We start from the raw sequence: 18,127 nt of genomic DNA on the forward strand, positions 1-18,127 counted from the left end.
GACTGGTAATGTCCCTTGGCTGATTCCTGCCCATGTTCCCAGGGAGACTGTGAGCTTCTCAGGGACTTGATGTGCTTTCTCATATTTCTGACAGCACTGGGGGCTCAAGAAATACCTGTCAAGAAATATCCGGACACAATCGTTTTTATTTATTTTTTATTTTTTAATTTAATTTTAATTTTATTTTTTAATTATGTTACATTAATCATACAATACTTCATTAGTTTTTTCTGTAGTGTTCCATGATTCGTTATTTGCATATAACACCCAGTGCTCATTGCAATACGTGTCCTCCTGGACACAGTTGATTTTAAACTCATAACCATCTAGATTTGGATAGAGCCAAGCAGCTCTCTGTTCATTCCAGCTAGGGCTACACTCTTCCCAGTAGTGGGAGTGGACAAGAATTAGATCTTGGGAACTGGTCAGTCTGGGTTTGAGTTCTGGCTCCACTACTGTGACTTTAGGCAAGTTGCTTAACCTGAGACTCAATTCTTCATCTGTAAAATGGGCGTCCTTTTTTTTTTTTAAAGATTTTTTTATTTATTTATTCGACAGAGATAGAGACAGCCAGCTAGAGAGGGAACACACCAGGGAGTGGGAGAGGAAGAAGCAGGCTCACAGCAGAGGAGCCCGATGTAGGGCTCGATCCCACAATGCCGGGATCACGCCCTGAACTGAAGGCAGACGCTTAACCGCTGTGCCACCCAGGCGCCCCAAAATGGGCGTCCTTATAGTACCCACAGCCTGGAGTTCATGGATGGAGGAGCATATCTAGGGCACATGTGGAGAGCCAGAGAGGTGAGCAAGAATTCCGGTCAAGCTGTTGCTCCGTTACGTATGCTTACTGAACATGGTGGTTCATTAAGACCAGGCAGAATCTTGCTGCAGGTGGATGGAAGAGGACAGTGACAGAGAAAGGAGCAGTAAGAACGTAATAAAAATCACAGTAGGAATAGTGGAGGGTTGCTCTGTGATACAGGGCCATACAGCATCTGGGGCTCTCAGTCACAGCCTTAGGGCTCCAGGCAAAAGATAAACTATGTCAGGCCACCTACTCTGTTTAAGACACAGTGACATCCTTAGTTTTCGATGTAATGTTCCATGATTCATTATTTGCGTTTACAAAAATACGGAACGCTTCGCGAGTTTGCGTGTCATCCTTGCGCAGGGGCCATGCTAATCTTCTCTGTATCGTTCCAATTTTAGTATATGTGCTGCCGAAACGAGCACCAGTCATTGAGCTTTAATGATAAAAATAGCTATTTGTTTTATTTGTTCATTTTTCTTAACAGAAAACAGCATGTTTTCTTTCTTGTTTCCCCAGGTTTATTAAGGTATGATGGACAAATAAAAATTGTACATTTTTAGGTTATACAATGGGATTTTTAAAAGGAATACAATGTGGCAATTTAATACATGTATACATTATGACATGATCACCACAATCACGTTAGGTAACACATGCATCACCTCCCGTGGTAGCCTTTTGTTTTAAAAGCTCTAGCACGTGAAAGGTATTCTAACTAAGTCCTCCACATTGTACTGTCTTATTTATTCCTTCATATTATATTATCCATTTACATCCTCTATGTTATCTCATTTACTCCTCACACCAATCTATGAATCAGGCACCATTCTTACGCCCATTTTACAGGTAAGAAAACTGAGGTATATGGTGCAATAAACTTGCCAGGCACTGTATTAAAGACTCCATACCAGTGGCTATCAACCAACAGGGATTTTGTGTCCCCCTTCCTCCCAGGGGACATTTGACAATGTCTGGCGATGTTTTTTGGTTGTCACATGATGTTGGGAGGGTTGCTGCTGGCATCTGGTGGGCAGGGACCAGGGAGGCTGCTAAACACCTACGGAATACAGGACAGCACCCCCAGTCCTACCCCTGACGATTACCCAGCTCAAAATGTCAGTAGTGTCCAGGTTGAAAAACCGTGCTGTATACCAGGGATCTACTTTAATCCCTACAACAACCCTGGAGAGAAAATTGAGGCTCACAGGGAGGAACTCAGCCACCCAAGTTCTCAGCTGGTCAGGGGCAGGGCTGGGGTTTGAAGCTATACGTGTCTGATGGCTAAGCCAGTGCTCTTTTTTTTTTCTTTTTCTGTTATCCGCAATTTATTTTATTTATTTGTAGGATATGCATTATTTTTTAGGTCAGGATTAATTTCTTTTTTATTATAATAATATTTTTTATTATGTTAGTCACCGTACAGTACATCCCTGGTTTCCGATGTGAAGTTCGATGATTCATTAGTTGCGTATAACACCCAGTGCACCATGCAATACGTGCCCTCCTTACTACCCATCACCAGCCTATCCCATTCCCCCACCCCCCACCCCTCTGAAGCCAGTGCTTTTAACCGCACAGGTAGATTGCTCCAAAGGCATTGGTATCCTGCATGTCAGGGATGGAGAAGATGCTTAGGCCTGGGAAGTCAGATGCTGGAGCACTGCTATCAGGATGTGGATATCACAATGAGTGAGCTACAATTTGGGGTCTCGCGTGGGAGCACGATGTGGAGCGTGGGGGAACTGTGTTCCTGCTTGACACCAAGGGAGGGGACATCAACACTAATAAGCACCTTCTGACAGAAGGAGGACATCCCATAAGAAAGTTGGGATGGATTTGGCTGCATTCTTCATTCATTCATTCATTCATTCATTCATTCATCCATTCTGTGTTTATCGAGCATTGACCCTGTGCTTGGTGCTGGTGATATGATGGCAAAAGAGACAGACCAGTTTCCTGTCCCCACTGCATATATATTCAAGGGAGGAGATGGACAACATTCTGACCGATAAACAAATAGATTAAGTAGGTTGTGATTAGCACCCGTGATTAGAGGATAAACAAGGTGCTGTGACCAAGGATAACAGGTTGGTGGATATTTTACGTGGGGAGTCAGGGAAGTCTTCCTGACGTGGGGCCATGTAAACCGTATGAAGGCTGAGAAGGACCCAGAGGAAAATAACAGGCAGTGGGAATGGCAAGGATAGAGATCATGGGGTAGGGAGACACTCAGAGTGTTCTAGCAGCACACGATGGATAATATACAGGGCTGCTTGAAGTGCCCGGCTGTGACTCTGTGGCAGAGACGTGGTAAGGAGCTTACACCAGGGTGCGCAGTAATGCATTGCTTCGTTCATTGAGAAAGTCTCGCTATGAATAAAATGTCGGTAGAATCCAGTAGTGTGTTTTAATGATGTAGTTGATTGACATTCTGGCCCAAGCATCTCATCTCATCACACACTGGTTACAGTTTGTGGATGGTAGCTGGTTTGAGAACCACACACTGACTAGTCCTGAAGTACCGGATGGTGGTATTTCAACCAGATCCCCTCCGTCTCTCCAGGCAGCCATGGCGTCCTGTGTCTTCTCGTCTAAGAGTATTCTTCAGCCCTGGATGGGCACCTGACGCAGCACCGGGAAATTATGTCCCTGGAATGATGCTCAAGAGTGAGGGATGGGACTTGGTGGATAAACGCTCCACCTTCCCCCCTCTGCGCTGGGATGACTTTGAGGCATAACCACACAGAGGGTCCCCAGCAGAGCTGAGCCCTGTTTGTTCACAGAGGTAATCCACTCATTAATGTGCCCTTCCACTTTCCCTCCCCCTCACCATCCTTCCTGGGATCTTCTCTCCAATTATCTACTTGAACCAAAACTCTTGTCCCAGGGATGCTTCTGGGAAAACTGTAACAGAGAGCATGGCTGAACCATAACGCACAAAGGGCAAATGATGGCCGTGGAGGTCAGAGAGCTGTGCAGGGCAGATCACGCAGGACTTTGTTGGCTGTGGTAAGAAACTTGGACTTGACGTTAAGCATGTGGGGAGCTACTGAAGAGCTTAAGCAGGGGAGAGATATTACATGATCTGTTTGTAATTCAAAAACTCCTCAGGTTGCAATTTGTTTAATGGATTGGGTAGGAGCAGGAGTAGAGGCAGGGGACCAGTTAGGATGCTGTTTGCAGCAGTCCAGGGAGGAGCTGCTGGTAGCTAGGGGGTGGTGGTACAGATGGAGGCACATGCATAAGCTTGAGATCCATTTTGGAGGATAAATCAATAGGACTGGCTGGTGGACGATGGTGAGGGTGTGGGGAGCAAAGGAGGGTCAAAGATGACACCTTGATTACTCGATTCCCAGGGTAGATGGGGGGACCTGGGGGAAATTTTGCCACAAAAGTTACTCAGGAAGTCAATGATTAGAAAGAGCTTCTCTGCTTTGATAGTTCCCCTGGTTTAACTAAGCCATGCTAGCGGATGCAGGAATCCACTGCAGTAAATAAATATGAAATGTATGGATCCGGGGAGCATCTCTGAGACGAGATGAAAACCACCGTTCCAGCCACAAGGAGAAGCCGTTCCCTCTACTTCACCAAGCACGGGGGCATTAAACTTAACAGGCTAAAAAATGAAGTGTAAGACCAGCCCAGTGACCGCAACAGCTGCTGACAAGCTCGCACTGAGAGAATGCCCTCAAAGTGAAATGGGAGACACAGGAGAGGTAGCGAAGGGACCTGGGACAGAGCCCCGAGCACTAGCCAGGGCTGCCAAACCGTCATCTTCAAGGCCATCTGCAGTGGGAGAGAGTAGAGACCTGGGACCATATTCTATTCAGACTGTGACCTGTGCTGGGCAGGACATCTGGAATCAACACAAACCGATAGTACCCTTGTTTCAACAAACAGACCAAGACTTATGTGCCCCAAATGAGGGTTTCTTTAGAAAGCAGTCTCCGTGGGAGACCCTAAGATAATAGGTTTTCACAGTCGGAGATGTCCAAAGTTAGCATGGGCTGCCCCAAGGTGCTATGAGCGTCTGGTCACTGGATGGGATAAGTATTCGCAGCATTTTGAGAGGGGCTTTGATGGCAATGTCTGGTTCCAGTCCTGAAATTCAAACTGCTTTCATTTTTTTAAAAAAGATTTTATTTATCCATTTGACAGAGAGACAGCCAGCGAGAGAGGGAACACAAGCAGGGGAAGTGGGAGAGGAAGAAGCAGGCTCCCAGCGGAGCAGGAAGCCTGATGTGGGGCTCGATCCCAGGACCCTGGGATCACGCCCTGAGCCGAAGGCAGACGCTTAATGACTGAGCCACCCAGGCGCCCCTCAAACTGCTTTCATATTCCCAGTTGGTGACACCCACAAAGCAACCAGTTTCCATACATTCTATGGCACTTGGATTTAACCACAATTATGGTACCTGGATTTATACCTTGCTTTGCTCACCAGATTGATGTCTGTCTATCTATCTATCTATCTATCTATCTATCTATCTATCTATCTATCTATCTATCATCTATGTATCTGTCTTTTCAGTGATGTTTGATTCTTACCAAAAACAAAATCATTTTCATCATAAAGCCTGACCACCAATGACCCTTGTTCAAAGCAGGATCTAGAGATTACGAACTCGTGCTCCAGAATTACATTAATGGAGTTCAAATCCCAGCTCTGTTCCTTGCTTGCTGTTCAGTCTTGGGCAAGTTAGTTACCTACTCTGTACTTCAGTTTCTTAATCTGTAAAAGGGGTAATATCTCAGGGTTGTCATGAAGATTAACTGCCTTAATGTACCTACAGCCTTAGAGTAGCACCTGGTCAGCGTTCAGGTCTTGGCTAAGCGTCTGCACTTATGATTTTTGTAGGTCTGGGGTCTGAAGGTCTATCTTGAGGACTGACTCAGTGAGTCAGTGCAGCATCCCCACCTGGAGGGCTCTGCATCCTCAGCTGTGGGTGTTCCCACCAGATGAAACTTCTAGTTGATCCTTTTGATGGCCTGTGACCCCACAGCTCAGTCATTTCCCTGGTGAGTGCCAGCTATACTCTGTTGACCTGCCTGCACAGACCTCTCGGCACCTGCCGGTAAACTTGGGGCAGGGATGGGGAGGGCTTCGAAAGATACTTTAAATATTGTTTCTATCACTTTATAAATAATATTTCCATTGTTCTTTTGAGATGGTTCCAAAGGAAAGTATATTCTTCATTGAAAAATTGGAAAATCTCAACAAGAACAAAGAAGAAAATGAAACCACTTGCATCCCACCACCTACAGATAACCATGTTTAGCAGTGTGTAAGCCTACTCTTGTTTTTATGGGGTCATTAGTAGCTGTAATTATTAACTACTAACTCTGCATTTTATTAACCTGTGTGTTTCTTGCTCTGATCTCATCTTATCCTTACTACAACCTTGTGAGGCGGGTAATCATTTTTGTCATTTTATAGATAAGAAAATGGAGGTTCAGGGGCGCCTGGGTGGCACAGCGGTTAAGCGTCTGCCTTCGGCTCAGGGCGGGATCCCGGCGTTATGGGATCGAGCCCCACATCAGGCTCCTCCGCTGTGGGCCTGCTTCTTCCTCTCCCACTCCCCCTGCTTGTGTTCCCTCTCTTGCTGGCTGACTCTATCTCTGTCGAATAAATAAATAAAATCTTTAAAAAAAAAAAAAGAGAAGAAAATGGAGGTTCACAGAAATGTGACTCGCTCAAGGTCAAAAATTGTTTCATAAACTGTCTTTTCCCTTTAACAATGTATCATAAGCATTTCCCTCTGTAAATATATTTCTATAACATGATTCGAAATTTTAAATATTTAATTTTTTTTTTTTTTTTTTACCAAGGAATACATTCACGTGGTTAAAAAGAATACAAAAAAGTGTAGAGTGAAAAGCTTTCTTTCGTTCCTGTACCCTATCTGACTACTCCTCTCACCAATAACTGTGGTTCATTTCTTGGGTCTTCTTTTATGATTATATATGGAGATAGGCTTATATGTTTTTGTTTTTCTGCAAAAGGTTGCACAATATAAATGTTCCTCACTTGGTTTTTTCAACTGAACAATGTGTCTGGGAGAACTCTCTATATCGAGTATACAGAGAAGTTTTTCATTTCTTTTTTGCCACTCTACGGTAATCCATTGCTGAATAGAAACATGCCACAATTTATTTAACCAGTCACTATGCATGGACATTTGCATGTTTTTTCAGTATTATCTTTCAAATAATGGTAAAAGACTAACATTGCAAATGAGTCATTTTTCACTTTTTAGAGGCTGCGTGGTATTCCTACTGAGTGGCATGACACAATTTACTTAACCAATCCACTATGAATGGTTTACGTTGTTTCTGGGTTTCCCTTTGATAAATAATGCCCCATTAATAGGGAACAGCCTCTATTCAGCTCCATCAACTGTGTCTATGCTGGAAAGTGGGTTCTCAGTTACCAGATCTGATTATTTTCAAGAGAAGCTAAAAATCCAGATCTTCTTTGGTGAAGTAGACATTTTAAAATGTTGCCAATTAGGCAAAAATTAAAGAAAACTGCTTTCCAGGTCAAACAAAACACAGCTGGTGGCCTTTTAGGTCTGTGGCCTCAATTTAAAGACTTTGGGCTGGGGTGCCTGGGTGGCTCAGTCGGTTGGGCATCTGCCTTCGACTCACTCAGGTCATGATCTCAGCATCGTGGGATTGAGCCCCATGTCAGTTTCCCTGCTCAGAGTGGAGTCTGCTTCTCCCTCTTCCCTTGCCCCTCTCCCTACTTGTGCTTTCTCTCTTTCTGTCAAATAAATAAATAAATAAAATGTTAAAATAAAATAAAGACTTTGGGTTAACAGAATGAGTCTTGGAGCCAGATGAAACTAGGTCCAAGTCCCAGCTCTTTTTCTTACCCACTGTATGACATCAGGAAGATAATCTAAGCTCTCTGGTCCTCAGTTTCCTCTTTTTTAAATGGGGACAGTGATAGAATACACTCCATGGGACTGTAGTAAGTTGTGTTTAGTACATAGCAAGCAATAAGCAGTGGATATCATTATCATTGCTGCTGTTGATTACTTCCTGCCTGTCAGCCTGGAGCATGGATTTGTGGATGAACTGGTAATGTGGAGCTCTGAGAATAGCAGCTAGTGGTTATGATTGAGTTGATTTGAAAGCCTCTGAAGGTTTTGCTGTGAGGATGAATGTCATCTGTTATGGCCATCTTTGAGACCAACAGAGAATTTTGTGAGATGCAACACTTGGGCAGGTGAATAATTGACCTGCCTTATCTGGAAGATCCAGGCAGCTTCTGAACAGCTGTTCAGGCCATTCATTCATTCATTCATTCATTCAGTATTTCCCAAGCCTCTGATGGATACTACCTTCTAAGAAATCTGCTGGGATGCCAAAGGGAACTTCTGCCCTAAGGAGTTCACACGTAGGCAAGGAGTACATGAAGACAATGTCAATACGTGTCTGGGCTACTCACTAGCTGTGTGATGTTGGACAAGGTACTTGACCTTTCTTTTTTTTTTTTTTAAAGATTTTATTTATTTATTCGACAGAGATAGAGACAGCCAGTGAGAGAGGGAACACAAGCAGGGGGAGTGGGAGAGGAAGAAGCAGGCTCATAGCGGAGGAGCCTGATGTGGGGCTCGACCCCATAATGCCGGGATCACGCCCTGAGCCGAAGGCAGATGCTTAACTGCTGTGCCACCCAGGCGCCCCGGTACTTGACCTTTCTTTATATCATATTTTATCTTAGAGGGCCAGGGACAGTGTCACAGAGGGCCTGAGGGTTGAGCTGATGTTTTGGTGGGGTTTTCCAGGACAGACTCTGAGATGAAGACCCCTGTACAAGGGGTTTGTCAAGGAAGGCCACCCAAGAACGGGTAAGGGTTCGGGGAGATAGGTCTGGGAGGGAGAAGTGGCCAAGCAAGAGTACAATTCTAGACAAAGTCTCATGGAGGGTGGCTTCAGCCTGATGCCATAGGCGAGCCCTGGAATATAAGTTATATCTCAAAGTTGTCTTGACCACAGGAGGACTGAGTTCCCAGAAACTCACAGCTGTCTGCCTGAGCCGACAAAACATCTCCAGTAGCCCAGGGACAGGTCTTCAGAGAGAAGGTGCAGGTGGGGGCCATCAGAGGCAGAAAAATACCCAAAGTGGGGTTCGGGTCAGAATGACTTGTGGATCTGAGGGGATTTGGACACAGGTCCAATAGAGTCAGACTCAGTTGAAGAGCACAAGCATGGTTCTGAACAGTAAGGGTGTTTGCTGGAAGTTAGCCATTCAAAAAATTTTGTGGAGAGACTATTGAAATGACAGACTTAAAGATGTCAGTTTCATCTGAGCACCAGGCCAACTCCTTGGGCAATAATAATACAAATTATTTTTACAGTAACTAATGTTTATTGAGTACATACTGCTATGGACTGAATTGTGTCCTCCCCTTCCCCCCGTGTTTATATGTTGAAACCCTAACCCCTGTTGTGACTGTATCTGGACAAGGGTCTTTAGGAGGTAATTAAGGTTAACTGAAGTCATGAACGTGGGTCTCTGACCCTTACAGGTTAATGTCCTTATAAGAAGAGACATCAGAGAGCTCAATCTTTCTCTTTTCACCACGCAAGCATATAGCAAGAAGGCAGTCATTTGCAAGCCAGAAAGAGAGATCTCACTAGGAATTAAATCCTGCTGGAACCTGTTCTGGACTTCCCAGCCTCCAGAACTGTGAGAAATAAATTTCTGTCCAACATATGATATTTTGTTATGGTGGCTTGAGGTGACTAAGACACATACCATGCCAGGTACTGTTCAAATCACCATGTACATCATCTCATTGAAACTTTACAACACATCCCAGGAGGCAGATCCTACTAATATCCTGTTTTACGGTTTAGGAATACAATGCCAATTTGTGAGCATTTATTATATTCCTGGCTCTGTGCTTAACACTTCGCACTTCTTTTCTTTTCTTTTTTTTTTAAAAGATTTTGTTTATTTATTTGACAGAGATAGAGACAGCCAGCGAGAGAGGGAACATAAGCAGGGGGAGTGGGAGAGGAAGAAGCAGGCTCATAGCGGAGGAGCCTGATGTGGGGCTCGATCCCAGAACGCCGGGATCACGCCCTGAGCCGAAGGCAGGCGCTTAACCGCTGTGCCACCCAGGCGCCCCCGCATTTATTTTCTAACTGAACACTCTGAACGCACCCAGACAGTATTATTATCATCCCATTTTATAGACGAGAGCACTGAGATTTATAGAAGAGGGAACTTATTCAAGGCCACAGAACTGTAAGCAGTAGAGTTAGGATTCAAATCCAGGATGTTCAAATCCCTGCTCCATATATTGGCAAGACAGGTCACACAGCTAGTAAGGGCTGTGGCCACTTTGATTCCAGATCCATTGCGCTAGCTTGTCTTTCCAAGACTTCTCACCTATAAAAAGAATGATCCTCCCTCCTTCCTTCCCTCTCAAGGGAATCATGACAGTGACTCATAACTGAGAAAGGTTACAACCAGTGATTTAGAGTTATCTTTCCAAGCCACACGCAGACCCCTCTAAAACCTCCATGGGAAGAGCATCATTACGTCTGTCCTTCGTGCTTATAGAGTCTCAAGGAGAAAACCTGTTTCCTTATGTGCTCTTCCTTGCTCTCTCTAAGAAGAAAAGAATTTCCTCTCCAACAGTCAAACTAGATGAGCATGTTAAGCCCTGAATAGAAGATTATTAACACAGTCCACAGTCAGCCTTCCAGCTCACAATCTAATTAGTTGAAAGAGGCCCCTTAGAGTCTGCATCAGAGAAATCTTCTAAGGCCCCAGAATGTCATCTAATGAGAGAAGATGGAACCATAGAAGGAGAGGGAGAAACTCGTGTTTGTGTGTCTGTGGGAGGGAGGAGAGACTCCAGCTCCTGTGTATACCTCAATAATCACTTCCATGGGTACCTCCAGCCAGAAAACTAAAAAATGTAATCACATAGCTCTCAGCTAGCACAGACTGGATGGTTGTTACCCTGGAGCCTGGTATAGAGGACACCTCCTAGGGTTTTCTGGAGAGAGGAAGATTGGTTTTCTTTAGAGCTCCTGCAAGCCCCAGGTAGCCAGCCTCTTCTTACTACCATAATAGACCAGAGAGGAAGAAACTGACTAAAAATAGCCCACGATTGTGTTAGGGTGGCCTCTCACATTTGGAGAGTCATAAGTGAGAGGGGATAGGCAGGTCAATCAAGTATTCTCTGAGTCACAGCTCTGTGCTCTGAGAACAGTAGGGAGCCGAACCTGCCTTTGAGGACTCTACAACTATGTTGTTCAGTCCAGTCTCTCACCCATTCATTCACTCAGCAAATATTGAGTGAGCATCTCCTCTGAGACAGGCACTATATTAGGCCCTGGGATATGGAATGGAATAAGCCCTTATATTCTGAAACGAGAGACAGATAACACAGGAAATACGGATGAGATAGTCACAGAAGGTAAGAGGTGTGCCATGTGGGAAACTAAAGCAGGGTTTTGTAGCACAGAGAGTGGACTGGGGTGAGTGGCATGCTACCCAGATCATTCCTTTCAGGAATAAGCATCTGGCACATCTGGGCTCCGTGGTTCCGGGGCAGGGTGCGGGGGGTGGTTCTGCCAATAGGAGTCACAGCAAGAGTCACATATACCTCAAGCTACAGCAACACCTGGTCACTTCAGGCTCCTGGCAGTTGCCTTATCATCAAGAAGTAGGCTGCCACTGCACAATGGGAGCAGGGAAGAATGTATTTGCTACCCAGATGATCTATGGCGGCCTTTCTTGCCCAATTTGTCAGTAAATGGGTAAATGCAGCAGCCATGGCCCAAGAAGGCCGTGGTGACATAGTTCAGGCCCCTCACCAGGTAAGCCATGAACCAGCACGCTTGTTTTGAGGGATGGGGAATCCAGAATGGGTAGGAGGAGAGGGAGATCATGAAGGGGCTAGATTTATTCCACTAATTTTCTTCTTGTAAGTTTGTCCCGCAAAAGAGCTCATGGATCTCCAAAGAGTTATTCACAGAATGGAGCAAAGAGTAGATCTCAGTAGCACAAGGGCAGAGTGTAGCACATGACATGATGGCCCAGCAAAATATCCCCCTTTAGGATACTGGCACTCATTTTCCCTGTTACTGGGGCTGTTGGTGGCAGACAGCTCTGAGTTGAATCACTCTCTGAAAGCTGCCCTCCGTGAGAGGGTTGCCTTTCCTAAGGCAATCTCCCCTTCCCATGAGCGGCCTGCACCCAGAGACTGGCCAGTGCAGGGGCACAAGGCCCAGTCCCCTTGGCTCAGAGGAGGGCAGCTCTAAAAGGCCACCTCCACTCAGGGCTCCCAGTGGGATCAATTCAGATTTTTGTTGTGAATCTACGTCAGCTTAACCCTTCCCTCTGCTCACTGTTGTTTTCTTCACACCTCCTTCTCCCGTACCCCTCCCCCCCAAAGTGCTGGTCCTGTGAACTTTCTGCAAACAAGTCTTTCCTGGAGAATCCAACTCAAGACAGTGAATGACTGGTGGAAGGAGAATTAATTTATATAGTGTTGCCAAGGGAAGACCTCTCTGAAAGGGTATTGTTGGAGCTGAGTTCTGAATGACGAAAGGACCCAGCTGTGAGAATACACTTGGGGCAAGTATCTCAGGAACAGGGGATGATTAGCATAAAGTCTATGAGGTAGGCACAATCTTTTTTTTTTTTTTTTTTAATGATTTTTTATTATATTATGTTAGTCACCATACAGTACATCCCCGGTTTCCGATGTAAGGCTCGATGATTCATTAGTTGTGTATAACACCCAGTGCACCATGCAATACGTGCCCTCCTTACTACCCATCACCGGTCTATCCCATTCCCCCACCCCCCTCCCCTCTGAAGTCCTCAGTTTGTTTCTGAGGTAGGCACAATCTTGGTGTATTAAAGGCCTGTGGGGCTCAAGGGTAGTGATGGGCAAGGAAAGTGAAATAAACAGAGAGGAGGGATGAGAAGGCCAGGTCTTGCAGGGTCTTATAGGCTGCAGTGAGGAGTTTGGGTTTTATTCTGAGGGTGATGAGAAGTCATTGGAGGGGGTCAAGCAGAAGAAAGAAAGGATCCAATTTACATTTTAAAAAGATCACTCTGGCTACCGTGAATTCAATTTCATCAGGGAGACAAGACTAACTGACACGGAAAATTAGAGAATAACCTCAAAGCAATATGATTCTGTGCCAATAAAGAGCAGGCATCAGGCTCTTTGACAGGAGTATGTCTCATGTTCATTGAATATTCATTTAATAATAATAATAGTTAAGAATCTATCATATGCCAGACACTGTACTAGGATCTGGGATACAGCAAATAAACAAGATAGATAATGGTCTGGACCTCATTGAGCTTGTATTCATACTGATAAACTTTAATAAAGTGGCATGGGTTTTAGGCAGGTCATTGGAAACTACATAGAAGGGAAAGACTTCATGGAGAAGATGGGACTTGGATTAAGTGGGGACATGAGAAGGGAGCATCCATGACAGAGAGAAGAAATTGTAGGAACAGTAATATGGCAGCAATGGTGAGCATGGTAAGAGTGTCAATGTTACCATCAATTGAGTACTTACTGCATGCCAGAGATCCTGCTAAGAATTTTGCATTTTTTTATGTCGTATAATCTTGAGGGACACCATTAAAAATAAGCGTTATTTCTCTCTCATTTTTTTTAGGTGATAAAACTGAGGCTCATGGAAATATCTTGTTCAAGGTCACATACCTTGAAGGAGTTGGAGCTGGACTTAATTCCATGTCTGTCTGATTCTAAAACTGAATCTTATGCCCCTAAGGGCATCTTGGTTGGGCAGAAGTGGCCCCCTGCTGTTTAACCCTGTCCCTCTTTCTCAGGACAAGTTCTGTGGCAAGACGTCTTGTCTGCTGTTGTGTGGACACGGCTCTGGGTTCAGTCTTTACTTCTCTGCCTATGACTCTAACCTTACCACCTGTCCCATCTCTCATTTAGCAGAGATTGCTAAATGGTCCACTATCAGTCACTTTTCTCTTCTTTGCGGCACATGGTTTAAGGATTTCCAGCATCCTTTATAGCTACACGTGGTCATATGACTGAATTCCAGCCAATGGAGCACAAGTGGAAACAGTGTGTGCCATTTCCATGTCTGGCCCCAAATCTCTCACTCACAGTCTCCACTTGTTTCTTTTTTTGGATGTCTTAGAAGCCACTGTTGAAAATGTCAGGGCCACTCTTAGCTGTGTCTTTGAATAACTAAGGAGAAGAGCTCAATCCTTGACCTGAATCTACCTTGGGCTGTTATATGGACTGTGATGTTTTATTTCTCAGAAATAGAATATAGTGCTTCTTTTTTTCTTTTTTTTTAGTATAATTATAATTCTATTGCTCTGAATCATTACATGATTGAATCTATTTATTCATGTAGCCAGGCCTACACTAGCTCATGCCCCTACTTTCTGTCATGGCTCCTGAGGATCCAAATCTCCTCTCAAACGTCATTCCAGACTTTGCTCAAGGTTTCTGGCAGGGCCAACGCTAATTTGGACCATTCTAATAAAAATGAGCTAAGTTAAGGAGTCTACGGATCAAAGTCAAGGAGTGAGTAAATGACAGCTTTGTGTTTGTTCTGGTTGGAGTGGTAATACGTTGCAGGAGAAAGGGCATGGAAGAAGGGGGCCATAAAGACAGAGAAGGAAAAAAGCTGGAGGAAGAAAGAGAAGAGGGAACAGAGCTATGAGAGAGAAAATAGCAAAGAAAGGAGAATAAAGGGGGAGGGGAATAGGAGAGGATACAGAGAAGAAAAGAGTAAATAAAAAAGCCTGAGGGGGCAGGATTAAAAGTTCTGAGAAGATAAGGCTTTCCTGGCATGACTTCTCCAGGACCTCATCACACTCAACCTTGGTATTAAATGATACTTCTCTCCTGGCCCAGGACTGTATATCTTGCCCATCACCCTGTCACCCCGTCACATGGGCACATACTGTGAATAGATATGGTACTGTACTCAGCAGCCTTTGGTTCTCTGTCAAACCCGGGATTAGCTCCCAATCAAGCTCTTAAGGACACAGAATTTCCTCCTGGCATGTGAAAGAGAAGAGGGATAAAGGTTACATCAACAGGAGACAACCTTGTTCAGAGTTTTAGATTGCAGTGGCTGGGAGTTAATTAGGCTTGGTGGTTTTTCTACTCTCCACCTCCCCATCCTCTTTCTCCTAATTAGTTTGAAAATGGGTTCTGAAGAAAATCAGTGATTCTCAGGACTGGTCGATGGGGTAACGGGGTGGTTAGGACAAAAGCCCCCTTGAAGCACTCTTGCCTTCTCCGGGCTTTAGAAGTTAGAATGTCTGTCAGAACTCTGGACAGCTCCAGGCCTGCCTTGTGGAAGGGCCACAGGCAAGGCCATGGAGGTGGCTTTAATAACACGAGGCCTAGAAACTCCTGGATAGCTGGTTCCCACCGCCTGCCACCTTATTTAATTATGCAGTGATCAGCAACCTTTACATTTTAATTAGGGAGTCACTGTAATGAAGCCATCCTGCTTCTACAGGGGCAGGCCTGTTCATTCTCTCATCGCTCCGGAAGGGTCTTTGGCACTAATTGGCTGTTTGGTAGCTGGATCTTGACAGTGCGAGGTAGGTAGTGATCCCCTTGCTTTCCTTCTAATGCATTCTCTGGTCTCATTGCCCTCCTCCTCTTTGATTTGCCTAATTAGTGCTAATAATTTAAAAGCTGCATGGCCCTCTTTTGATCCTGCTGTCGACGGCAGACAGAGCCATTCCATTAGCAGGTATTAAATAGTGCTAATACATGGTGACACACGGTTGGAGCTGGCTTGCACACAGTTCCAGGCTGGGACCTCGGGGCTGACTTAGACACATGTGTGCACGCATGCCTGCACACACACACACACACACACACACACACACACACACACACACACACCTCATCCACTTTATTCCTGGAGAAAAGTCATTCTAGGCAATAGCAGCTTAGAGTGCTGTGTCTTAATAACTGTTTGAGGCCCCCTTTATTGTGGGCTGGCATTGAAAACCACATGATTTATTCCACATTTCAGAATTTTAATGATTAATTCATGAATGTATCTGCAAGAATGCCAAGGTCTCCAAAATAATGAAAGCCTTTTTTTTTTCTAAAGTTGTTTGTTTTCGTTTCAAATCAAAGCCATCTGTCTTGAGCATTCATTTCACTCCCCCTTCACTCCCTTCACCCTGAAAAGGAAAAAAAAAAAGCGGAGCTCATTTCATTGGGGTCTTGATAACATTTTGACAAGGAATAGAATTCATTTACATTTATCAAAATAAACAGATGAGTCTTCCATCTTCTCTCTGTTGAGCTGACACACACGGGTCTCACCTCCAACAGGCATCAGTGAGCTCGAGGTCATGTGCAGTGATTCAACCTATGTGTTCCCAAATATTTGAGGACTTTTGTGGAAATGTAAAGGGGTGCTCGTACTGAAGGAGCCCAGGTGAGCTGTCAGCAGGACCTTCCCCAGGCCCTGGGAAGGCAGACATTGCAGCTCTCAGTCTGTCCTGGTCTCATAAACCATAAACTATCCTTTACTTATTTAAAGGCTGCAGCATTCCATGGTTAAGAATATTGGTTTTGGAGGTAGGTTGACTGGGTTCTGATTCTGGCTTCATCTACTTTCCCACAAGGGGTGTAACTTTAGGCAAGTTACTTTAAATAGTAGCTGCTGGATCATAGAGCTTTGGGGAGAATTAAATGAAATAATACATGCAAAGTGCTTGACACTGCACCTGGCACATAATAAGCGCTCCAGGATGTTAGGAATAACGATGATGCTGATGACAATGACAATGATGATGGTGACTGAAATAACATGAGGGTCTTTTATTGGGCCTTTTGTTCTATGCAAGAGAAGATGGCAAGTCAGTTGCTGTAAAGTCCAAATAAACTTTGATGCTTTGGAGCACTGAAGTTAACTTTAATTTAAAAAATCGTGCTATTAAGACCATTTCTGAGAGACTACCTCATTTTTAAGGATCTGTTATATTTTACTAACATAGCCCCATTATCTTAATGCTCGTGTTTTATGGACTTAGATACAAGCGAAATAGTCTGAAAGTGTGCTACAGAGTGGGAAATCAGAACAAGGGCCTGATTCTACATGAGGAAACAGCTCTACAGTCATTGCATCCTGGGCCAAAGCAGACTGACCCCTTTGGACCTGGGCCTCTGCACAAGGGGCTGGGTGGGTGGGAATCACAGTAAAGAGTAGCATTCAGGACTCCTAGTGTTACCAAAAGTGTTCTCTTTGTGTCCCTATTAGGTTTTTAAAAATTAATAAATTTTATTTTTTAGAGCATTCAAGTTCACAGCAAAATTGAGTGCTAAGTACTAAGAGTTTCCATATACCTCATGTCCCTACACTTGTGTTGCACCCTGTGCCAGAGTGGTGCTTTGTTAGAACTGACACATCATTATCACCCAGAGCCCACAGTTTGTATGAGGGTTCACTCTTGGTGTTGTATATTCTATGGACTGGAGAGAAGTATAATGCCGTGTATCCGCCATTATGGTATTATACAGAATAGTTTCCCTGCCCTAGAAAACTTTTGTGCTCTGCCTATGCATTTCTTCCTCCCTTCCTAACCTTTGGCAAACATTTTCCATAGTTTTGCCCTTTCCAGGACATCATGTAGTTGGAATCATACAGCACGTAGCCTTTTAGACTGGCTTTACTTCACTTCTTTCACTTAAACTTCATTGAAGTTTCCTCTGTGTCTTTTCGTGGCTTACCAGCTCATTTCTTTTTTAGCACTGAATAATATTCCATTGTCTGGATGTACCATTGCTTACCTAACCATTTGCCCACTGAAGGACATCTTGGTTGCTTCCAAGTTTTGGCAATTATAAATAAAGCTGCTAGAAACTTCCATGTGCAAATTTTGTGTGGACACGGATTTTCAGTTCATTTGGGTAGATGCCAAGGAGCATGACTGGGGGGTCTTATGGTAGGAGTATATTTAGTTTTGTAGAAAACTGTCAAAGTGTCTTCCAAAGTAGATGTACCATCTTGAATTCCCACAAGCAATAAATGAGAGTTCCCATTGCTCTACATCCATCTGGTGTTGTCAGTGTTTTGGATTTTGGTCATTCTAACAGGTGTGCAGCAGTACCTCATTGTTTTTGAAATTTTCAATTCCGTAATGACATGTGATGTTGAACATCTCTTGATATGCTTAATTTCTATCTGTATATCTTCCATGGTAAGATGTCCGCTAAGATCTTTGGCTCATTTTTTTTAAATTGGGTTGTTAATTTTCTTATTATTGGGTTTTAAGAGTCCTTTATATAT

The 18,127-nt window shown here is 44.2% G+C and overlaps 1 non-coding gene across 1 annotated transcript; it reads right to left on the minus strand.

The window, feature by feature from the left end:
* Positions 1-1,126: 1,126 nt before the first annotated feature.
* On the minus strand, positions 1,127-1,233 carry LOC123798484 (U6 spliceosomal RNA). The gene has a single exon (XR_006781316.2). It is a non-coding gene; the product is annotated as a U6 spliceosomal RNA (small nuclear RNA).
* Positions 1,234-18,127: the final 16,894 nt, after the last annotated feature.

Source organism: Ursus americanus, chromosome 21, assembly GCF_024610735.1.
Source record: "Ursus americanus isolate L20-20 chromosome 21, mUrsAme1.1.p, whole genome shotgun sequence".
Lineage (NCBI taxonomy): Eukaryota > Metazoa > Chordata > Mammalia > Carnivora > Ursidae > Ursus > Ursus americanus.